The following is a 24,624-nucleotide window of genomic DNA, read 5'->3' on the forward strand; positions in this document are numbered from 1 at the left end:
TTGTGTCCAAATGCACCTACTCCATTGTGTAGTCCTGCTTTAGTAATGTATCCTGGTGACTTTGAGCTCCAATAAATTTTAGGTGGTATTCAATCACACCCATTCACATGCATCTCTTTAGTATGTGGGAGATAACTGGAGTAGCTGGGGAAAATCCAGTCAGACATTGGAAAAATTGTGACATCTCCACATGGTTTCCAGGCCCGTGTTTTAAAGTGTGTGGCACTATCTAATACTCTTTAGCACTTGATGTTTACAGTGCCACCATGATTAAATGAGACTGTAATTATCCAATTGCTTAAAAATATATTTTTGATGTGCACTGTGATTATTGATGAATGCCAGTCTTTTGGCTCTCTTAAAATCTTTGAAGGTGACTCCCAAATTGCAATGTGAATGGTTGAGTTGCATCTCTTTGTAGCGGGGCTACATAATAATAAATATGTTTTTGTCTGTGTTGAGTGTGTTTTGTTTTCATCGTCCTGTTACTGTCCATTGTGTGTGTGTGTGTGTATCAGTAAATGTTGTCCCCGTAAGTGAAGAGGGGAAGGATGATGGAGGGAGACCGCAACCCAAGACGGAAATCACCTGTTAGATCCACCAGTTACATCCGGGACATTTTGCATTTAAACGAGAGGAGCGAAAGGCGAGAGCGAGGAGAGAAATCAAAAGGAGAAAGACAATTGACCCGTTCATTTACAAACTCACCACTGCCGATCATTGCTTTAGTCCACTGCTTGCTTTTTCAACATCTGATTCAACATCACGACAGCCAGAGCTGAGAAACCCCGGGGTTCGGATTCATTCCAGCCATTGCCAGGACTTTTGACAGTGAGGTCTTTTTTTTTTTCGAGAAGGAGCACTATAACACTACAGCCAGTATCAATACCGCCGGACTCTTTATTTTGGACTCATTTTTCACCACCTTTCAATCGCTGTGTTTAACTAATCTGTGTTTGTATTTGTGTTCCGTTTTTCTATTGTTTTAGGGGCAAGGGAGGGTTTTTTGTAAATATTGGCATATTTGTGTTTTATATGATAATTAGTCGCTGGTGTCATTGGGATAGTGGTATTTAGTGGTATTTTGCGCACACACATCTATGTTATTGAATATTTGTTTTTCTTTACCATTTACAATATATCCATGTTTGATTTTACATTCCTGCCTACTGTTTGCTGGTTATTTCGTCATTTGGTGGTTTAGGTACAACTTGTAAGGAGTACGGCTTGTTATTAGAGCAAGAAACCTCCGGTGATCCAAGGAATAGTCTTGATAGTCTAGTGGCCGGTCTGGGTAAGGGGTCGGCCGTTAAATCTTTTTGATATTCCTCCATCTGTCTTCCTAACCCATGTATCCTGGGTAGGGCAGCTAGAGCCTTTCCCAGCAATCTTTGGGCACAAAGCAGGAACAAGACCTAGTCAGGGAAAACCCACACACGTTCACTAGGGCCAAATTAGCAACAACAATGGACTGTGTTTTTTGGGGGGTGGGAGTGGTTTAGGGGGACCAACTCAGAATTGGAAGAGCCAGGGAGCAAGCCCCGATCTCCTTATTGCAAGACAGCAGCAGCACCACTCACTGCTCCATCCTTATTAGTGTTCAGTTTTAATTATTCAATATAAACCTCTGTTATTTTCTGTCTTTGTTTGGTGGGAGTCTATTGGTTACAATGCTTAAAGGAGAACAAGGAGTTTTCCATCTCTTAATGGAAAGAGAAGCATTCTTTCATGTGGGTGCTTAAAAAAAATCATAATATGAAACAATGCAGCCTCTTGACAATTTATATGAAAGGAGCACACTAGTCATGCCACAGTTCTGATTATAAAGTGGTGGAAGAACTCGAATCGTGGCCAGCTCGTTTAACTGCAGCATTGATTCTTGGTGTTTTGAGTTTTTCTAGCAGCTCAATACTAGAGTAGTGGAATCCATGGTCTGCTTTTCTGTGCTGCTTTATATAAAAAGATAGCATCATTTCAAGCCACAATTTCCCCCCCACCCCCCCAAACCTCCCACCTGAAAGAGTACTTTCTCTCTTAAGTCAGAAAAAAAAGATTGTTCCCCTTTAATGTTTAGAGATAATTATTACTTTTATGTGAAATGTGAATTTGTCAGAAATAACAGAATTAGAATTAAAGTTGTACAATGGCCAAGTGAGATTTACATCAGGCTAATGGGTTCATAATTTGTCTTCAACTGTGGCACACAAACTGGTTGAGTTAGCTTAATTATGATCCTTAAAGGAATACGCCACCCAAAAATGTTTTTTTTTTTATCTTTATATTTTACTTACTAATTTCTGATCTCTTGTCCTTATGCATAAGGGAGATAAGTTTTGACATAATAGAAGCCAATAGTGACCAGTGCTGTATAATAAGTAAACGATGGGAGAAATTTCAAGTTACTCGTGTGGTATAATTTATGTCTGTTTATCCAGTCATTTGCTCAAAATGTACAAAAACATTTTATTTTCTTTTTGTTTTCTAAAATAATGTGCTAATTTATTTCTTGGAATACCTGGTGTACACCTCCTAAACAGTAAAGTGAAGCTTCATAACAGTCGATTGCCGCAGCCAGCATGCCCAGTATAAGCGAATGTCTATGTCGTATGCATTTTAATATGGGTAGAAACATTTTTGTAAATTATGTGGAAATGCAAGTGTGGATGGAGATCATTTTAGTTTTAAGATTAAAATGTGGCAGAGTGGATCTAGTCTGGGATTTGGTGAGATCCATTGATGGATGTCATTAGTACTGCATGGGTGGCCAGTTTAGTTACATTTGGCTAATTTTGATTTGATATACTTTATTAATCCAAGAGGGGAATTGTCTTTACGCATGTCCTTTTTAGGGGGTCAGAGCGCAGGGGTCAGCCATTTTACAGCGCCCCCGGAGCCATTTTCAGGTTAGGGGCTCGACAGAGTAGCATCCCTTCTGGCAGTTCTGAATGAGTTGCAGTAGCAAATGTTCTTTGTGTTATGCATACCCCTGTAAAAATGAGCCAAAAGTTGATTATTCCCCCCCCAACAAAAATGTTTTGTAACAGAAACCTGTAAACGTCAAAATATCAATTTATATAAAGTAGGAAAGGTACGCCAGTGTCCACTGATTTAGAACACGTCCTGCACGTGATATGTTTTGAAGCAGTCACCAGTGCACAGCCCAGTGTTGCAGTTGAGGCAGTAGAAGCCTTTTTTCTTTGTCCATTTTTCTTAAATATTTTTTTGGTTGCTTGCTCACCTTGGGGTAGAATGTCTGCCTTAGCTGTGTGGTCGATACCACCCATTGTATTATTGTAGGCTACCATAGCACAAGATTTAGTGATTTTCATGTTTCCCCTCACCTGGACACTGACAGTTGCTGCGTTGTGAACAGTGCTTATGGGGCTAACATAGGTTTTGTTTTTCCTCTTGATTGCAGCCATTTTGCCACAAGGCTGCTTGCTCACACTGAAGCTTCACATAATCCGAGTCACCTAGCATTTCCCTGTGGTTTGGTTGTACAGGGCCGTATGCATCAGTTTCACTGTCCACGTCAACATCTGATGACCCATTTCACATTGTCCTCTCTATGGCTTGATTCAACAAATGGTTCAGTTTCACTTATGGCAACAGAGTACTATCCCAAGCATTACTTGGATTTAACACTGTAAATGTGAATGAATCTAGGGAACCTGAGTCACCCTCCGGGTTAATCCTTTTTACAAAAAAATTCCAACTGGGAGAGGCTTGGGGTTAATGCCAGGGAGGTTAAGTGGGAGACATTGATAACAACCACAGGCGTAACATATTAATAGCAGACTTAACAACAGACCCCACTTTAATAGGGATTCTGTGATGATAAATTGAGGATTAATTGAAAGGTTTGACGACACAAAGGCAGCCTAGATGTGGGGAGCGATTTTTAAAAACAATGAAAGCACCAGTAGAATAACATTTAAAATTAATTTGCTGTATTCATTTACTGTAATCTTTAAGTGTTATTAAACGACCTTTATTTCTTGAATGCAACGTTGCAGATAACACGTTTCACAGCAACAAATGTCAGAATTTTGTACAATGTGTTGTAAAAGCATCTCTGAAATTTTGTAAATTAGTGTCGTGGATCTTTTGAATTATTAATATTTACTAATATCTGTGTTTTTTTTTTTTTTTTGCTACTTCCTGTTTAATCCGTGTCCATTTTTTAAATTACCACAGAAGAACTGTCAGTAAATAAATGTGGCTTAGGTAGCACATAATGACCATGGCGTTGTTTCTATAACTCGTACTGAAATCCCCCACCCGCAAGAATATCCGATCTCCTCCATTTGTTCTTGCATGCTGAGAGAAATCTCTCCTCTGTTAAAAAATTTTTTTTTTACTCTGAAAATGTTGTCTTTGTCAAAGACTAGTAAAATTGATGCATTAAGTTCATTGGTAGTGTAGATTGCTTTGGTTAGTTGGTCATTAGGTTGCAGATGACAAGTGGAAGGACCCGTCTGTGAAACAGAGAAGTGCGTTCATTGACATTAGGAACATGCAGCCTCAGTTTACTGATAAGCATGTGAATGTACTGGTGGTACACAAGCACACTGTCCCATACGGTAATGGGGCAGGTTAGCCTTGAAGCTACACCCAAACAGGAACTGTTTTTGTTTAATGTTTCTTACCGGGTGTAGTTTGTAATAATGGATGCTAAACATATTTTTAAATCTCATGTTTTCATGCAGAATGGAAATTTCTCATATAAAAGGTATCTGTGCTAACCAATACTGGACAAACTATCAAAAAATCCACGCAAAAATTGTGGCATTGCTCATTTTGCATAATTCAAGTCGTTCAGTCATAAACTCGCAAGAACCCAAACACGTGTATTTTTACTAAAATTTTATTAAATAAACCACCTCCTTTCTGATTTGTTTTCACTATACATTGTGTTTACTCTCTTGCTTTTTTAAATTAAGTAATTTATTTAATTATTAGTATCTGTTAGATATCAGGGCTGTGGAGTCGGAATCAGTAAAAATGTTCCAACTGCCTAAATGTCATGTCACTGTCTAACCCACTTAATCTAGACGAGTCGTGGAGGGTGCTGGAGCCTAACCCAGCTAGCATGGGGCACAAAGCAGGAACGAACCCAAGACAAGGTGCTAGTCCATCGCAGGGCGCAGACTAAATATAAATTAAAGTGCAGTGAATTAAAATTTCCAATTTCACATATACTGGTGCAGTTTTAACTTTTTTTCTTCCAGACTTTTGATAAATATAGCTTTTTAAATTTTGTTAGGTTTAGTCTTATTTTAAACGTTAGTGTGCGTTTGTAAGCCACAACGACAGCTCTACGGCCTTTAAACCCGAACCTTTGACAGGTTCGAGTGCTAAGAAGCAGCGTGGTGATTCACAGTGGCAGTGATGAAGTCCCTTGTATCTTGTGTGGTTCTTCTTTCGGCTATTCTCATTGGGGTCACCACAGCGGATCATCTTCTTCCATATCTTCCTGTCCTCGCCATCTTGCTCTGTCACACCCATCACCTGCATGTCCTCTCTAACCCCATCCGTAAACCTTCTCTTAGGCCTTCCTCTTCTCCTCTTACATGGCAGCTCTATCCTTAGCACCCTTCTCTCATTATATCCAGCATCTCCTCTGCAGATGTCCAAACCAACGCAATCTTGCCTCTCTGACTTTTTCGCCAAACTGTCCTGCCTGAGGTGTCCCTCTAATATCCTCAGTTTTTAATCCTGGCCATCCTTGTCACACCCATTGCAAACCTTAACATCTTTAACTCTGCCACCTCCAGCTCTGTCCCCTGTGCCACCGTCTCCAACCCATATAACATAGCTGGTCTCACTACCGTCTAGTAGGCCTTCCCTTTCACTCTTGCTGATACCCATCTGTCACAAATCACTCCTGACACTCTTCTCCTCCCACTCCACTCTCCCTGCACTCTTTCACCTCTCTTCCTTGATCCCCGTTACTCTGTACTGTTGATCCCAAGTATTTAAACTCCTCCACCTTCACCAGCTGTACTCCCTGCATCCTCACCATTCCACTTACCTCCCTCTCATTTACACACATGTATTCTGTCTTGTCCCTACTGACCTTCATTCCTCTCCTCTCTAGAGCATATCTTCACCTCTCCAGTGTCTTGTCAACCTGCCCCTTACTTTTGCTACAGATCACAATGTCATCAGCAAACATCACAGTCCATGGGGATTCCTGTCTAATCTCGCCTGCCAACCTGTCCATCACCATTGCAAATAAGAAAGGGCTCAGTGCCGATCTCTGATGTAATCTCACCTCTGTCGCTCCTACCGCAGACCTCACCACTGTCACACTTCCCTCGTACATATTCTGTACAACTCTTACGTACTTCTCTGCCACTCCCGACTTCCTCATACAATACCACAGCTCCTGCATAGTAAAGAGTCCAATTACACATTGAGTCTGCGTCTGAGTAGGTGGTACCAGAAATTGAGGCGTTGAGTTCAGAGTAGGTGGTACTGGCGGTTGAGAAGTCGAGTTAGAGGTTTTGTGTACTTACTCCACAGCCATTGTTAGTATTATTTAGTTATTAAATACTTATAATACTGTGAATTATCTTTGAATTTGTAAATTTGCGCATTGTTGTTCCTTTATTTGTCTCATAGGCACAGTCATAGGAGCTGAGCAACTCCGCATTTCACTGCATATTGTACTGCATGCATAATTTGTGTATAACAAATACAACTTGATTTGCTTCCTTTAACTTTTCATCTTTAGTTTTACACTTTTTTTTAATTTATATCACATGAAGTATAATGTTAGCCAAGGAATAAAACTCTTACTGGGCTGGATTCCTGACCAATGAATGAGGCAGCTGTTCACTTCAAATGCTCTGGTATATTTGAGCGAGTTTCATTTTCATTCATAAGAACGTTTTATGGTACTGGTTTAATTCACAAGGTTTTAGTACAAATACAGGTGTTTGTGACTTTTTGAAACATACTACTGGATGACATGACGTGTTGCTTTTGGACTTGTTTGCTGTTGCCCAATATTAGTCACCATAGACCCACGTTCCATCAGAAACTTTATCGCTTTTCTGAATGAAGACAAGAGCTTAAAATATTTTGTCAACCGTCATTACAAACAGCATGGAGTAAGTATCATATTAAAAATTTTGGTGGTTTTCCTTTAAAGTGGTAACTGAACACTCATTCACTTAGCTTCTCGTCCACATGGCTGGAGAGGGGGGCTAGCAGAGGTTAACCAATTATGAACTTTCAATAAAACTTTGTAAAGTATCCCGACTTGGACAGAATACTAACTTGCAAATATTACAGATGCACAAGTCATTGAGTGTTTTGAAGGGTGTAGCCAATGGGTTATTCAGCAAAATTGCATCAGTCACTTGCGGGGGTGGGGTTGTGAGTTGGGCTGGGGGCTTCATTCCTACATCAGGAGCCTTCTGTGTCTGCATTCTTTTGCTAACTCTAGCCAAGTCAGCACTTTTCTTGGTTTATTTATTTATTGAACTTCTGTTCGGTTGTGACCATGTGTTGATACAACACATAGCCACACCCACCACATGACAAACCACCTCAGGATCCCAAATTAGGAGCTGAACGCAGCCGTGCAATGGGTGACCCCTCAGCAACACACCAGTTCAAATGGAATGGAACAGTGTGAGCCAATCCTACCTGCAACCCTCAAGTTTGCGGACCTGGACGCAGGTAAACATCATACCCAGGAAGGAGCAATGGCAGGTTAAGGGCCTTACTCAAGGGCCCAACAGAGAGAAAGAGAGCTTCTGTAAAAAGGTAAATTTCACCCCTTGGGACGCATAAAGTTCTCTCTATGCAAGAAGGTCACAAAATTACTGTTGGCAGTGTGCGGGTTTTTACTTTGATGGTAGGGAGTTTTGAAATGGTAAGTGTGTAGTCATTTTGAGCAGCATAAATGAAGCATCTGCTCGTAGGTGTTAAACATGTGACGCTAGTTATGCAGTTAGCAGGGTATTGAGGCTTCATTTTTTAAAAAGTGCGCAGGTTGTCTTGTCAGACTTCGCCTCCTTCTTCCTTTCTTTCTTAAATTGTGGTGTTTTTTTGCTTTTGTGCCGTGGTGTGACATTAAGGCAGCTTTGGAAGTCTCCCTTTTAGATCATCGGTGCGGAGAAGACGTACAGCCTGAAAGTGTGTGTGTGTGTGTGTGTGTGTGTCCCCACCCCCAGCTACCAAAGGAAATGTCCTGCCTGCTGTGTACTGTGTAAATGAGCACACATGGTTTGCCTCAGGCCTCCAAAATGAAGGGGGGTTTCAGTGGATGACATACCAAGCTGATTGAAGTTCAGTGAAAGGCCCCCTTCTGCAGTTGCACTGTGTTCTGCCTGGATCTTTTTGAACAGCCTGGCTTTCTGTTGACTTTAAAGATGAATTTCGTAGAAATTAACAAGAGAGTAGGTTGCACTTTACCACAATAAATCTCGATTTTACCCGACACCGCCACCCCCGAGTCATGCTAGGTGTATCCAGGTCTCTAGGATAATGCAAGCTTGAATCGGGTAATGCCTCGTTTGCCCATTTTCTAGCTCCACTCATAATATATAGTTACATAAACACACTCGCTATGGTCTGAACAAACACCAGGATGACTAAAAAGCAAATAAATTAAAAAGTAAAACTTCTGACTTGGCAGCCCCAGTGAGGCGCTATGCAGACATATTGCTGTGGCTATAAAGGAGCCCCTAGTCCCGTTTCTTGACGGACTTTCTTTGGCTCAAGGTCCTCAGTATTTGTGTGTCAGAAAGAGGATATGCAGCATTGTTCATATCGTACTGTTTTAATCCTGTCCTTTGCTGTGACCTCCGGGGGGTCCAGAGTGCGTCCTATAACTGAGCTTGCCCTTTTTATTCATTCATTATTGACTGTTAACCTGCCTTGCACTCTCCACCTTGCATTTTTTTTTAACTTGCACTGCATTTTTATTATTCTTTAATTAATATTTTTTAATCAGTATGCTTCTGCTGGAGTATGTGAATTTCCCCTTGGGGATTAATAAAGTTTCTCTCTCTCTCTCTCTCTCTGTGTATATCTAGTTGATTTGGTTTGCATCCCTTGAAGTGATGTTACCAGCACACCACAGCATAGAAAATCACATTTGGTCATCAGAGTTGTGGAAGATGTGAAGGCTGTCACTTGATACGTTAAAGGAACGTGGCCTCTTAAGGGAAAGAGCCTGCTCTACCCTTCTTTAGTTCCTCTGTGTTACAAGACCAGTCCAACCTGTCATTAATGTGGACCCCCCAAGCACTTGTAGGAGTGCACCACCTCTGTTTCCACTCCCTGTAAAGTGACTGACCACAAAGACTCTTTTTGGTGTGACAAAAATCAATAACCAATTCCTTGGTTTTGCTGATATTAAGATGCAGACGATTTTCTTTGTACCAAGAAACAAAAGTTCTCCCCCTGACACACATCCTCTGTCACATCCCCTTTAGGATAGCGCTTTGAGTACTGAGAAAAGCGCTATATAAATGTAATGAATTATTATTATTATTATTAATCAGTATACCCCCATAAGCGCAGAATCATCTGAGGTCTGCAAGTGTCATGCCCTGGTGTTAAATTTGTAGTGTGAGGTGTACAGAGTGAAAAGAACAGTAGACAAGACCGTTCCTTGTGGTGTTCTAGTGTTGCTCAGATTTGTATCAGAGAGAGAGTCTCACAAACTGTGGTCAGCCTGACAGTCCATTATCCAGGACACTATAGACTCATCCATCTGCATATTTCTGGGCTCATCCCTTCACAGGAATGGCTGGATTAGACTGAAGGCACTGGTGAAATCAAAAACCATAATCCTCCTGCTGCCGGCTTTGTCCATAGGAAAATAACCCTTGTGGAGCAGATGGGCAATTGCATCCTACACTGTAGTCTTTGGCCGATTAGGCTAACTGCAGTGGGTGCAGGTGGTCTGCCACAATAGGACACACGTAGTGCAGGACCTGTCTCTCAAAGGTCTTTGTGATGTGAGATGTAAGTGCAACTGGTCTGTAGTCATTCGGGGAAAAGGCTCTTTCCTTCTTTGGATCAACAGCAGCACTTTCTGAAGCCTTGACTTGAACAGGTGACAGAGGACTGGACACCACAAAGTTGGTCAACACAGATGTTAAGAACTTGAGGACTGACTCCATCTGGTCCTGCAGATTTTCCCATATGTAGCTTCCTCAGTTGTCTCCTCGCTTTTTAAAACATTAGAACAATTGAGACGAGAACAGGCCACTCAGCCCAACAAAGCTCACCAGTCCCATCCACTTATTTCTTCCAAAAAAAAAAATCAAGTCGAGTTTTGAAAGTCCCTAAAGTCTTACTGTCTACCACACTACTTGGTCGCTTATTCTAAGTGTCTTATCGTTCTTTGTGTAAAAAAAAAAAAAAAAATTCCTAATGTTTGTGTGAAATTTACCCTGAACAAGTTTCCAACTGTGTCACCATGTTCTTGATGAACTCATTTTAAAGTCCCCGTCTCGATCCACTGGACTGATTCCCTTCATAATTTTAAACACTTCAATCATGTCGCCTCTTAATCATCCCACTTGGTCTTTAGTTATGGACATCCCGTAAAGTTGACATGGTAGGAGTTGTTGATGTAGTAGAGATGGTGTGTTGGGACTGGTCATTGGAAGAAGGTGGTACGTGGGAAGGAAAATCTATTAAATAATTGGTTCAGGACTTTAGCTTTTTCCGCACCCTTTTCTAGGACTTGAGTCCAGTAATTATACCCAGTCCATTCCAGACATCCTTCTTTAAGATGTATCAGACTGTTTGAGCAATCCCTTATTTTTAATATGGTCTTCAATAGCACACATGCATGGGGAATGTGCCATATTATAATGGTTATGTATCTGCCAAGCCAATGATTGTTTGCTTCCACCCATTTGTAAGGTGTTTTCAGATTATCGTCAAATTGGTAATAGCATGGGATGCATTAATAACTGTCTGGCAGATTCTAAAGGGCTGCTGGAAACTGTTTCTCGTAAAATACGTTTAATTTTTTTTTAAATTATTTTAAATTAAATAGTTATTAAATCCTTTTCCCCAACATGTGTATAGTAGTTAGATTAGGAATTTTCTAGTTGAACAAGGTAAGATGGCCTGCTGCAGGTTTAATGGAAGACCTAACAGTAGATTCCAATGTAAACAGTTAAAGTGTATGTTTGTTCACCATGTGATGGGCTGGCTGCCTGCCTATCGATTTGTTCTGCCTTGTTCCTGATGCCGGCTGGGACATCCATGATCCTGCTTTGCATAAATGGGTTTAGCAAGTGGGTATATAGAAGGATGTACCATCAGGTGTTTTAATCCACAGTGATGGTGCTGAAGGTTTAGTAGTGATTATGACTTCAAGACTGAAACCATTTAATAAGTAAATTTTATTTACAAAATGTCTTTGAGGTGTGATCAAAAAGTACGCTGAATGTTGATGCAGAGCACCATCCAAGAGCAACGCAGAACAATTCAATGCCGGTTCTGACAGGTCCATCCTAGAGCCAAGTTTGTGACCAGTTTCAACTCGTTTGATACTGTCAGTTGTTTGTGAGCCACTGTTGAATTCAAGTTTGTCATTGTTAGTGGATATCACGCAACGCATTAACATGAAATTTTGTTTCAAATTGCAAACAGCTCAGGAAACCCATCAGATGTTAAAATCGGTTTATGGTGACACTGCTCCGACAATTAAGACTGTTTACAAGTGGTTTGATCGATTTCGTAATGGATCTGACTCGGTTGAAGGCGAGTAAAGATCAGGATGACAATTTCTGTCGAATAAAAACATTACGCTATATCCGCACCCACCTTATTCGCCGGATCTGTCACCATGCGATTTCGGGCTGTACCCTTAATTGAATTTCAATCCATTGAGGACATCCAGGCAGCCACGACAGCCCAACTAAAGACACTCTCGAAAGAATCTTCCAGAACTGCTTCGCAAAGTGGCAGGAGAGTTGGCATAAGTGCATTCAAAGTGGAGGAGAGTATTTTGAGCATGTCTAGTACTTGTAAATCTTTTACTGCAATAAACGTGTTTTTTTTTTTAAACATTCACTGTACTTTTTGATCACACCTCGTAAATATCTACTTAAATAGATAAATGTATACACACACAAGAATAACTGAAAAAGAACATTTTAAATATATTTTGGGCATTATGAATCAAACCAGCAGCCAAGTAAGATGGAGGCCAATTGTGTAACACCACACTTTATATAAAGGTTTTAAAGCATTATAAAAATAAGAGAAATCAGAATTAAGACCTTTTTAGTTTGCATTAATGAGGACAACTTCGCATAAAACAACCATCAAGAATATTCCAATTAAGACTGCCTCAAGTGCAGTACAATTTGTTTTTACTGGAAAAGTTTTAAAAGATCTACTCCAAGTACACTTCTAATTAAAAATAAAAATAAATAAAAAATCAGCAGAGTACAAAAAGTGTCTTCAGGTACACTGTGAAAGGGTTTGGCTGTAAGTTTTGCTAATGCAGATTATCTGGCTGACCTTTTAAAAATTATGAAAAGGCTGATCATGGAAGTGATGTGCAAAAACAGTTCTGCAAAATACCACAGGATTGCATTGTCTGTCTGGCATAATACGAGAGGTAACAGTCAAATGTCCGTTTTTGCTTTTGAGTAAGGCCTTGTCGTCAAGAAATGTCCATTACGTTTACTCCGACAGCCCTAATACAGTGGTGTGAAAAACTATTTGCCCCCTTCCTGATTTCTTATTCTTTTGCATGTTTGTCACACAAAAATGTTTCTGATCATCAAACACATTTAACCATTAGTCAAATATAACACAAGTAAACACAAAATGCAGTTTTTAAATGATGGTGTTTATTATTTAGGGAGAAAAAAAATCCAAACCTACATGGCCCTGTGTGAAAAAGTAATTGCCCCCTTGTTAAAAAATAACCTAACTGTGGTGTATCACACCTGAGTTCAATTTCCGTAGCCACCCCCAGGCCTGATTACTGCCACACCTGTTTCAATCAGAAATCACTTAAATAGGAGCTGCCTGACACAGAGAAGTAGACCAAAAGCACCTCAAAAGCTAGACATCGTGCCAAGATCCAAAGAAATTCAGGAACAAATGAGAACAGAAGTAATTGAGATCTATCAGTCTGGTAAAGGTTATAAAGCCATTTCTAAAGCTTTGGGACTCCAGCGAACCACAGTGAGAGCCGTTATCCACAAATGGCAAAAACATGGAACAGTGGTGAACCTTCCCAGGAGTGGCCGGCCGACCAAAATTACCCCAAGAGCGCAGAGACGACTCATCCGAGAGATCACAAAAGACCCCAGGACAACGTCTAAAGAACTGCAGGCCTCACTTGCCTCAATTAAGGTCATGTTCACGACTCCACCATAAGAAAGAGACTGGGCAAAAACGGCCTGCGTGGCAGATTTCCAAGACGCAAACCACTGTTAAGCAAAAAGAACATTAGGGCTCGTCTCAATTTTGCTAAGAAACATCTCAATGATTGCCAAGACTTTTGGGAAAATACCTTGTGGACTGATGAGACAAAAGTTGAACTTTTTGGAAGGCAAATGTCCCGTTACATCTGGCGTAAAAGGAACACAGCATTTCAGAAAAAGAACATCATACCAACAGTAAAATATGGTGGTGGTAGTGTGATGGGTCTGGGGTTGTTTTGCTGCTTCAGGACCTGGAAGGCTTGCTGTGATAGATGGAACCATGAATTCTACTGTCTACCAAAAATCCTGAAGGAGAATGTCCGGCCATCTGTTCGTCAACTCAAGCTGAAGCGATCTTGGGTGCAGCAACAGGACAATGACCCAAAACACACCAGCAAATCCACCTCTGAATGGCTGAAGGAAAAACAAAATGAAGACTTTGGAGTGGCCTAGTCAAAGTCCTGACCTGAAATCCAATTGAGATGCTATGGCATGACCTTAACAAGGCGGTTCATGCTAGAAAACCCTCAAATAAAGCTGAATTACAACAATTTTGCAAAGACGAGTGGGCCAAAATTCCTCCAGAGCGCTGTAAAAGACTCATTGCAAGTTATCGCAAACGCTTGATTGCAGTTATTGCTGCTAAGGGTGGCCCAACCAGTTATTAGGTTCAGGGGGCAATTCCTTTTTCACACAGGGCCATGTAGGTTTGGATTTTTTTTTCTCCCTAAATAATAAAAACCACCATTTACAAACTGCATTTTGTGTTTTACTTGTGTTATATTTGACTAATGGTTAAATGTGTTTGATGATCAGAAACATTTTGTGTGACAAACATGCAAAAGAATAAGAAAATCAGGAAGGGGGCAAATAGTTTTTCACACCACTGTATATCCACGAGGTGCACAGAGTACTTTAATCTTTGCACTGAAAAAGCAGCCTGCTCAAAAGCAGTAATTACAGCCACTTGGACTTCTCAAACGTAATGCAAAACTAACCAGGACAAGGGAGTAATTAGTCAGTCGGGTTAGTTGAGCTTCCCATAGAAGGACTGATGCAAAGTGTCTTGCATTTCTCAAAAACCAGCTAGCGGTTTAAAGCTAGTTGAGTGTATGAAATTATTTTCAGGATTTTGAAGAGGCTGATGCAGGTTCTAAGAGCAGCAACTAAAATGATTTCAAAAGCCTAAACAATAATTAAATAAAGAGTAGGGGAGAAGAAACATTTCCTTGTAGAATTCATTTCTCAAGTTGGATATTTGTGAAGAGATCATGTCATTTTGCCATTAATGTGTGAATAATAACGGCAATGATAACATATGTTAGAGAACACCCTCTTGTATGGTGGAACTGAAATTAAATGAGTATAACACCATAGCATGCAAAACTAAAAGCTGCTTGTATCAAATACTGCAGAGGACACAAGCATGTTAGTCTATAAAAACAAAGATTTATCCTCTGGTATAAGCGCCTGTCATAACCGGATGTAATTAATCTTTTTTTGTGACATTAAAAATATAGTGAAGGCAAGTGCTGCTGTGTACCAAAATTAGCGTTTCATCAGCACTTGACACAAATGTTACTGTACTACGAGTAAAGCACTACGGTGAACCAGCATTCTGTTCATAGACAGCTGAAGAAAAAATGCCATGAATTAAAACTGAGGAATGACTCGCATTTAGCTGTTTTGCAATTGTTGGGCACATTTTGGAAATTTACTTCTGACACGTGTTCAGAATACTAGGGTAGTCAAAAATGTACCCAGTTCAAATAATTTAAATTTTTGTCCCTCGAAACACAGGGGCAGAAACTGCTCCCAAAATTATATTATTACTGGCACAATTACTAATGATAGATGTTAAATTACCATGCTACTGACTTGTATAATGAGGGTGGTTGCGTGTGTGTGTGTGTGTGTGTTTTTAAAGCTGTTTCTTTGTCTGTGAATGTGCTTGTTTGTAAAATGGACCCTATGTTGTTTGACTGGCTCTTGCGAAACTTGCTGCAAACAGACAAATAACCGCCCCTGCCCCCTCATTCATTGGTCAAGAGCCTCATCTCCAATTAAAAAAACTCAAATCTCGTGTGACTTGTATTTCCCGTTTATAATGTGTGCTGATTTTCTTCTGGAAGATAAGAGAATAGAAGAGGTTGTGAAAAAGAGAATGGTGGCAAACTTGGATACCATCGTGAAAAATTCCCCTTCAGGAGGCGCTGTCTTGGAGCACTTTTAGCCACAGGCTCATTCCTCCTCCACAGTTTGCTAAGAAATGCCTTTGGTGATATTTTCTGTCTGCTGATATCGGGCAATTCAATGCTTCCTCCAGACATACCAGACCAAACACGCCTTAATGTGCTATTTTTTTGCACAATATTTGTATGTTTTCTATTGATTGTATTTGTCCTTTTTTTTTTTTTTTTTTTGCTTCTGCTGCTGCATGCATCTAAAGTGTCTATTTAACAATATTACAGCAACAAATGCTTGTCAGTTATTCAGTTGTATACTCAAAACACATGTAGATTATGTAAGACGGGTAATGGTTTTCTTTTTCCATGGACACATTTGCTGTTCAAGTTTGGTCACCATTTACTTGTATCGTGTTTACATGCAGAATTAAGATGATTAAAAAATGTATGATTCAAAAAAATTTCTCAACTGTTGCTAGTAACTACATGGAGTAAGTAACATAGTTAATTTTCGGATAGTGTATTCCTTTAAAAGGCACTACAGATTAGAAGAATGGCTGTCCATTATCTTCAACAATATAGTTTGTTCTGGAGGCTTGTCCTTCCATTTTCTTTTTTGTTGAGTGCTTCTTTCAACAATGGGAGTGTACTGGGTAGTTCTTGGTGTTTTAAGGCCATGTCAGGTTATGCATCTTTTGCAGTTACAGACTTCATTTCCATTATCCTAGCAGGTCAGAGATAGTCACAGTACACTCCCAATCATGTTGTTTGATATCTCCAGTGAGTCTGTCCCTACAGCCCTTTACTTGACCCAACAAGATCAAACTGGTTTGTTGTGGTGGTTTTTTTTTTTTTTTTTTGTGTTTTTTTTTTTTTTGTCGTCTCAAGTCATGGGCTGGGCTTGTGTGCATGAGGGCTGACAGCCAGTTAGAACTTGGCCAGAAGAGCAGTGCATATAATGCAGCTGCGCTGCTTGTTATGCGCAATACATCTCCATCAGCAGCACATTATTGGTTGTCAAAACGGGACGTGCCCAATATCTTGGAAATGTGAAACTAACCTAGAAATTCATCTTACAGTCATTCAATTTGACATACCTTGGGATATCTAGTTGTATAATATATACTCTGGCGACAAAATCAGCAACTGCAGTCATCAAGTTTTAAATCCCTTCTGACCAGAGGTCGAGTAGTATGACATTGGCTTTGCTGAAAGGAATGTTCTGAGAAGTTAGTACTGTGTAGCATTGATTTTATTTTGTTTTATTTTTTTTTTTAAGAAAACCCTAGTACTTGTTTACATAAAAGCAGTATTTCTTAATCTATGATGTCAGAACTTGGGTCATGCAGAGTCATGAGCTGCAATAGTACTGAATGAGAAAGGGTCACATGCAGTTTGTGGAAAGCCTTACTATGGGTTGTCACTTAGAAAGGGAAAATGTAACTAATGACGACTAGGGGCAATTCTCTAAAGGGGAAGGATGAAGATTGGCGGTAGTTCAACAATGGCGACTGGATCCCCGAATGACGTTCTGCAGCAACTGTGGGTTGCAAAGATCAGCAGAAGATGAAAATTGGGTTGCGAGGAAAACGTTTAAGAACCACTGCCTCAAAGGACACATTCAAGCCTCATTTCTATCTGTTCACTTGTACTCCCATTTTTAAAAGTATGAGACCACGTTCATTTTAGTAACACGGTAGTATAAATATACCGGATTGGAAGCTGTGAGAGCCAATTGGTGCCAGTAAATTCCTTAATGATGTGGTGGAGTATGAATTCTATTTTTGCTATAGCTATCCCTGATATCTCATCAACTCTCTCATGTGCTTTGATATTGCAGCTAGATGTCTCACAGTAATGCACACATTTGTAACTCTTAATTTTGGATATCCTGCATTTTTCTATTGTATCCTAAGCTGTAACTGACTTGCAAAAGAAAAGGCTTGAGTTTGCCGTATTACCAGTCAGTCTGCCTGGATAGGAAGCTTCAGAATGAAGGAGGGCGGTTGGATTCTGTGTGTGTGTGTGTGTTTCTACTACACTTCTTCAGTATTTCAGCTAGGTGTCTTGAAGTAACACGCACTTCTCTAACCTTTCAGCTAAATGAAGCCTATTAATGTCTTTCTGAGTTGTGAACTTGTGGATTACTTGTGGCTTTTGCCTTTTCTGCTCGAGACTAGAGATGTTCATTTCCGTCAGAGGTGCTTGTGGTTGGTCTCCACTGTCATTGTAATGCTGCTATGTCTCCTTTTTTTTTTTTTTTTAATCATGGCAGCCAGAACTGCATACGGTGCTTCAGTGGCTCCAGCTCTTGGTTGAGCATGGTATCCCTGGAATTGTAAGAAACTGTTTTTGTGAAAGTTGAAGTTTATTAGTTGGCAGTGTGCTTGTTTAGAAAGTTACTCCCATGTCCCAGTTTGGGAAAATTATGGAGTATAAAACAAAACCTTGTTCAAATTGTTTCTCTCTCTCTCTCCCACCCTCTTTTTTTTTTTTTTTTTTTTTTTTTTTTTTTTTTAATGACTGTTATAAGAGTAGGTTATGTTGAATTCCTGGGTACTCTGGGGTAGCATTGGGGGTGTGTGGGTTGGGGAGATGCAACTTGGAGCTGGTCAAGCCAAGCTGGAGTCTGTGATTTTTGTTATGGAGGGCAAACTGGTGAGGAAGGCAGGCTCTATTGTTGGCATAGAGCTGGACAGTTTGACATCCGTAGCAGAGCAACGGGCACTCAGCAGGCTCCTATCAATTATGGAGAATCCACTACATCCACTGAACAGGATCATCTCCAGACAGAGGAGCAGTTTCAGCGACAGACTGCTGTCACTGTCCTGCTCCACTGACAGACTGAGAAGATCATTCCTCCCCCAAACTATGCGACTCTTCAATTCCACCAGAGGGGGTAAACGTTGAACATTATTCAAGTTATTGTCTGTTTTTTACCTGCATTTTTTATTACTCTTTAATTTAATATTTTTTGCTGCTGGAGTATGTGAATTTCCCCCTGGGATTAATAAAGTATTTATCTCTCTATCTCTATCTATCTCTGTCTATCTCTCTCTCTATATCTCTATCTCTATCTATCTAATACAAAACACTTTAACCGTTGTTTTTAACAGTTCCCTTTCATTACTGGCGAATGCACTGGCACCCTGTCCAGGAATTGTTTTTGCCTTGCGCCTGATGGCACCTGTCCCAGCAAGCAGTTTAACCACAACCCTGCACTGAATAAGTTGTTTAAGAAAACGGATGGATAGCTGGTTGGTGATGACCCACCTATTGCTACAGCTTCCCAGCTCTGTTTCTGGGTTTTGTCTAATGTTCTCACTGTAGATTTTCTCTAGGATTGCCTATCTATCTATCCTCTTATATTTTGTGTGCGTGCGTGCATGCGTGCGAATGTACATTTGAGTTTTGTTTACTAAGCACATTAAAAAGGTCTGCAGTGGACAAATGTAGATGTGCCAGTGGTACCCCATCTAAGGCTGGCATAATAATGCAAAGTGGAGTAGAATCTCTTCTTAAAGGAATAGGCCATACAATTTTTTTGTTGTTGTTGTTTTGGCCATGCAGTGTGTGGTGGGTTTTTATTTTTTTATTTATTTTTTATTGTTGTGAAAAAATTGTAATTCTCCAGTTTTCCTGCAGTTTGGAGATAATATTTATGAAGCAATACAAGCCAAAGGTAACCAACGCAAACAATTAAAAATAAAAATCTCATTACTTCTGTCGCATGTCCATAATGTTAAGTCATCCAGTCGTGCTCGTACCGTTCCAAACCTGTGTATTTTTGCTAATATGTTTTTAAAAAAGCCACTTCTGGGAGAACATGCTCAAAACCAAATGTCTATGCATTTGGATGGATGGATTTTTATGGCCAGTGTGTGTAAAACTGAATTTGCATACATATTTATATGACTTGAGTTTCTGTTGCCAGAAGCTAGTGTTGGATTGGTACTAAACTTCGGACTTTGGCATCAATACTAGCTTTTTGGGCTAGGTATACCAAAATGGTTTCCTGACCATTTGAAGAAATAACTGAACCTACCCCTCGTTGCATGTTGTCCCCACTCCACCCTTCTTAATGCAGCCTCCTGGATGCCTTGCACATTCCACTGCACTCTGTGCCGCTTCCCTCTTGGAGCATCCTGTGTGCATCAAGTCTTACCATCAAGGCGTACAAGTTGCAGAGGCAAGGAAGGAACCCCCTTGATGTTTAGAAGAGGAAGTCAAAACTGGGGATGGACAGGGTGGCATTATTTGGGTGGTGTCTGGTTTTTCGATGCACAGTTTTCAGTATGTGTGTGTGTTGTGGAATAAAAAAAAATTAACATTTACTTTCGATACTAAAAATAACAAAATGCTGGTATTGTACTGTTGGTAGTTTCCTGCTGGTATACCACACAACTACACCTTGAACTGATGATGGATGACTTTGTAAGTCCGAAATCACTTCAGATTTTGTAATTCGCTACAGAATAAAACGATACGTGTTAAATGAAAGGAATTAGAAGAAACTATCAAAACCTGCTTGGCAAGGAACTGGGTTACATCTCTGTCTCACTCACACACAGAGATCTATCATTAATAAATCCAATGCCTGTACATCTGTCTGCTGTTCACAAAAGAATTACTTAATGAATTTAGATTGGGTTTTTCTATAATTTGCTTGAACATTCTGGTTGATTTTGTGACTTGTCTTATCGCACTAAGTATCATAGTTTGCTTACAGGAGTGATTAATCCATGCAAATCTGAGACCGAGGCTGCGTGATGTCACAAGTGGGCCCTCCTCACCCACGTGCCCGCCTCCATTAGAGTCTGTGTAGCACTTGCCACATTTTGGAGGGTACCTTGCCTTCTGCTTAGCTATCGTTTCATTACTATGCGGGCGGAGCCACAGGGGACAGCTAGTTTTGCATATAAAATAAATATTGGGAGATGATTGCAAGAAAAATTGTAGATTCTTGCAGTATTGCCAGGTCCATCCTTGTCTTATGGAATCACCATGGCACACTAGATTAATCTAGTCATATACGCCAACCACTCCTCCTCCAAAAGTCACTAGACAATATATTATAAACATCAGGGAAGATCATAGGATTAAAAAGAAAAGGAATCTTTTATATTTTTAGTTTTTCTTAGCTGTCACAGCTTTGTATCTGGGCATGATGTGGAGTGCCACATCAAAGGGTCTGAATGCTTATAGGAATGAAATTTCAAAATGTGTGCTTTAATAACGTTGCAAACTTTAACTTTGTTATTATGGGGTACTGAGTGTAGATTGATGGGTAAAAATCAATCCTGCCATACTTGACTTGGCGTTTAAGTGATTTAAGATTAAATTATTAAAAGGGGACTCGTTACCTGCAAAACTAACAGACAGCCAATATTTTCTTTGTTTGGCTCAACTGAGAAAGTTGATATTTCTGTTCCACAGATCCACTCTGCTAAAATTACTAACCCTGGCAAAGTTCTGCAATTTAAAAACACAATTCAACTGATCGTGAATTTAAAGACAAAGTTTGGTGTTTCTAAACCCTGACAGATGCATCTTGCAACTTTTTCGTGGTATCTTGGTATTGCACTACTACTGTATATAAAGGTTTAAAGGGTTTGTTGTCTGCCTGCATAAAGACTGCTGACAACTAAATGCTTCGTAACCCAAAATAGTAAAAATAAAACTTGCACACACAGAAGTTTGATTCCGTCACCTCTGTGATGGTTTTTGAGGTTCAAAGTTGTGGTAGAAAGCAAAGCATGTTTTGGATATTAGTCTTTAAAATGCTCTGCATGATTATGCACCCATATCATAGTTTAAAACAAAGTGTACTCCTGTTTCTTTTGTTTTACTGTAGATAGTATCTGTTGTTTTAAAAAAAAAAAAAAAATTTCGTTTAAAATGAGTCCTTGTTCCTTGACTGGTCATAATGCTCACTTTTTACAAATTGACTTATTGCTTCATTGAATTGTGTATGTGTGTTGCATAGCAACTGTATTTCAGTTTTGCCTTTTTAAAAAGATTATCTAAGTTGATTTCCTCCACTTCTGTGGTAGTCAGTATCAGCACATTTCTAGAACTGGAGTATTAACCAATACTCAACAATTGGAAACTGTTTTTCACTAATATGCTGGAAATCTATGAGGAAGCAACAAAAGCAGACAATTTTGGAAATGCATATTATATTATTTATCGAGGTTTTCAGAAGGCTTCTGTTAAGGTCTCGTGAGAAGTTCGTGATAAGACTAAACGTAGTGGGAATTCAGGGCACAGTCTGTGGGGCAGGGGTCACCAAGTCTGGTCCTGGAGGACCGCCGTGGCTGCAGGTTTTCATTCTAACCCTTTCTTTTTAAATGAGTGCCTTGCTTGTGCTGCTAATTAACTTCTTGCGAATTCTTTTTAATTGAATTGCTGTAAGATTTGTTCCCCTGAATTTCTTTGTTGTTCCTTTTGAATTTCTTAATTTCTTTCCTTGAATGGCACCCAAACAGAAATGAAATGTGAAGTGAGGGAGCTAACAGAAGAACAACTAAGTCAGGGCCTCAAACTCCTCCAATTTCACTCCAACCAGTTGCTTAATGAGGTGCCAGTTCTTGTTGTTAATTAAACCCGTTCTTTAATTTCGTGGCATGTTGCTGCTCTCGTGGTGTGTTAGCAGACATTTCTGAAATTGTTGAGTTTCTCTTTTCTAAGAGCACTGGTCAAATGTTTTGGGGACCTGAGCATATTGACATTCCTAAGACCTTCATTTTTCTTCATTTTCAGATATTGTGTGATGGACACCAGTTGTTTTGGCTCATTTTGGATCTCATTATTGTTTGGCTGCTAATTAAGGAAAAAGGAACAATTAAGGGGTCCGAGTCTTCAAGAGCAAGTCAATTAAAATGAGTTAAGTTAATTAGCAGCAAAACCAGGTCACTCATTAAGAAAAGGGTTAGAATGAAAACCTACAGCCACGGTGATCCTCTAGGACAAGAATTGGCGACCCCTGCTGTTGGGAATGCAAAATTCCAGCCCACCAACAATTCACTAAGCAGCCGACCATGGCACACGCACTACAGAGCCAACGATTTGCACGAAAGCATTTGCCAAGAATGTTTTCATTAATCAAGAACGAAAGTCGGGAGGTTCGAAGAACATCACATACCGTCGTAGTTCCGACCATAAACGATGCCGACTGGTGATCCGGCGGCGTTATTCCCATGACCCGCTGGGGAGCCATTACTCCCACTGGCATGCCTCTGCATAAAGTCGATCTTAAAATTGGTTCAGTCGTCATGCTTCTCAGAAAACTCATGCCAGCAAGAAGTCTCTGTAAAGGCACTAGACTGTTCTCAGCATTCACCGCAACGTACTTGAGTGTAAAACAATTGCAGCTCCTACCTCACAAACTGTCCATATTCCCCGGATTTCCCTGACCCCATCAGATTCAAATTTGCCTTTTACTTTTACACGCCGACAATTTCTTGTTAGATTGGCCTTTGGAATGACAATTAATAAGGCACAGGGACACACTTTCAAAACGATATGCCTGTATCTGCCAAACCCAGTTTTCAGTTACGGACAATAGTATGTTGCTCTCTCCAGTGTTCCATCTTTTCATTCAATTACAGTCGTATCCTCAAACCCACCCCATTTGGACAACTGTCTCTTTCAGGAAGTGTTCACCCATCAATACATAATTTATTTATATATTTTCATTGCACTCGTAGTCTGTGTCACAATCTGATTGTATGGGTGGTTACCTACCAGGTAACGCTTGTGGTTGGTCAGCTAACATCCGCCACGGTGCCCTCATTTCAGTTGCGAGAAGTAGATCATAGAATGGTTAAAATAGTTTACTGTCAAATAATGCAAAGAGTACGCGACAGGGGTTTTGCCCTAATTCTGGGCTCATCAGACGGACACACTCACTGCACCCCCCCTCTCGGGGAATTGAACCTCGGACATCAGCCCCAGAGGTGAAGCCTCTAACGTTGCGCCACGGCGTGTGGTTCATTCATTTGACAGCATGTAGATCGGGGTAATTACATTCATTGCATTCGTAGTCTGTGTCACAATCTGATTGTATGGGTGTATGCCTGATGAGCCCAGAATTATGAATTCAATGAATTCTCCTTGGGTTTTGTAAAAGGGCTCCTCACTAACAATATGAAAAAGTTTATTATTTATGTTAAAAATCAGATTATTTATCACAATGTTTCATTTACAAGTCAGGGGTGGTTATGCTTAAATTCTTTAATCACTGGTGAGATCTCATCTGGAGTACTGTATGCTGGTTTTTGGTTTCGTATTACAAAAGGCATAGAAGCACAAGAGAAAGTCCAGAAACAAGCGACTAGGCTGATTCTAAGACTGCAGGGATTTGAGTTAGAAGGAGATACACAAGGAGTTGTATCTTCTCAATTTAAGCCAATAGAGATTAAGAGGTGAATTAGGTGATCCCAATTGTTTCTTTAATTTAAATTCTTCAACCAGAGCACAGGGACGTGGTTGGAAATTGTTCAGAGCAGATTTCGCACAAATGTTTTGTTTTTTTTTCCACGCAAAGAACTATAAACACAAGGAATAAATTGCCAAGTAGTGTGGCGGGGAGTAGGACTTTAGGGACCTTCAAATCTCAACTTGATTTTATTTTGGACAATCTAGATAAATAGGACGGGCGAGTTTGCTGGACTGAATGGCCTGTTCTCATCACAATTTTTCTAATGTTTCATATATCATGGACACACGCCGAAAGACATGCCAGTGTGGTTGACTGGTAAATCTAATTTCCCAGTGTAAGTAAGAGTCCTCGGCAATAGCTTGGACTTTGACTTATGCTTGATGCACTGGGGGTAAGCTCTTGTCCCCTGCTACATATGGATGTTTTTAGGGAATGAATGAGTGACCCATTCTCTTTGGATGTCTTTCTATTCACTGAATATTTTATAAGTTCTTCAGAACATTTCTTGTCTCACCTTGCAGTAACATTTGCACAAAATGACTTATCACATAGCCCTTGCTCTGTT

The 24,624-nt window shown here is 40.1% G+C and overlaps 1 protein-coding gene across 2 annotated transcripts in view; it reads left to right on the forward strand.

The window, feature by feature from the left end:
- The window catches only part of zbtb10 (zinc finger and BTB domain containing 10), a 79,920-nt gene that overhangs the window by 14,823 nt on the left and 40,473 nt on the right, over positions 1 to 24,624 (forward strand). The gene's annotated exons all lie outside the window — the stretch shown is intronic.

The sequence above is a fragment of the Erpetoichthys calabaricus genome, chromosome 13 (genome assembly GCF_900747795.2).
Source record: "Erpetoichthys calabaricus chromosome 13, fErpCal1.3, whole genome shotgun sequence".
In the NCBI taxonomy this organism is placed as follows: Eukaryota; Metazoa; Chordata; class Cladistia; order Polypteriformes; family Polypteridae; genus Erpetoichthys; species Erpetoichthys calabaricus.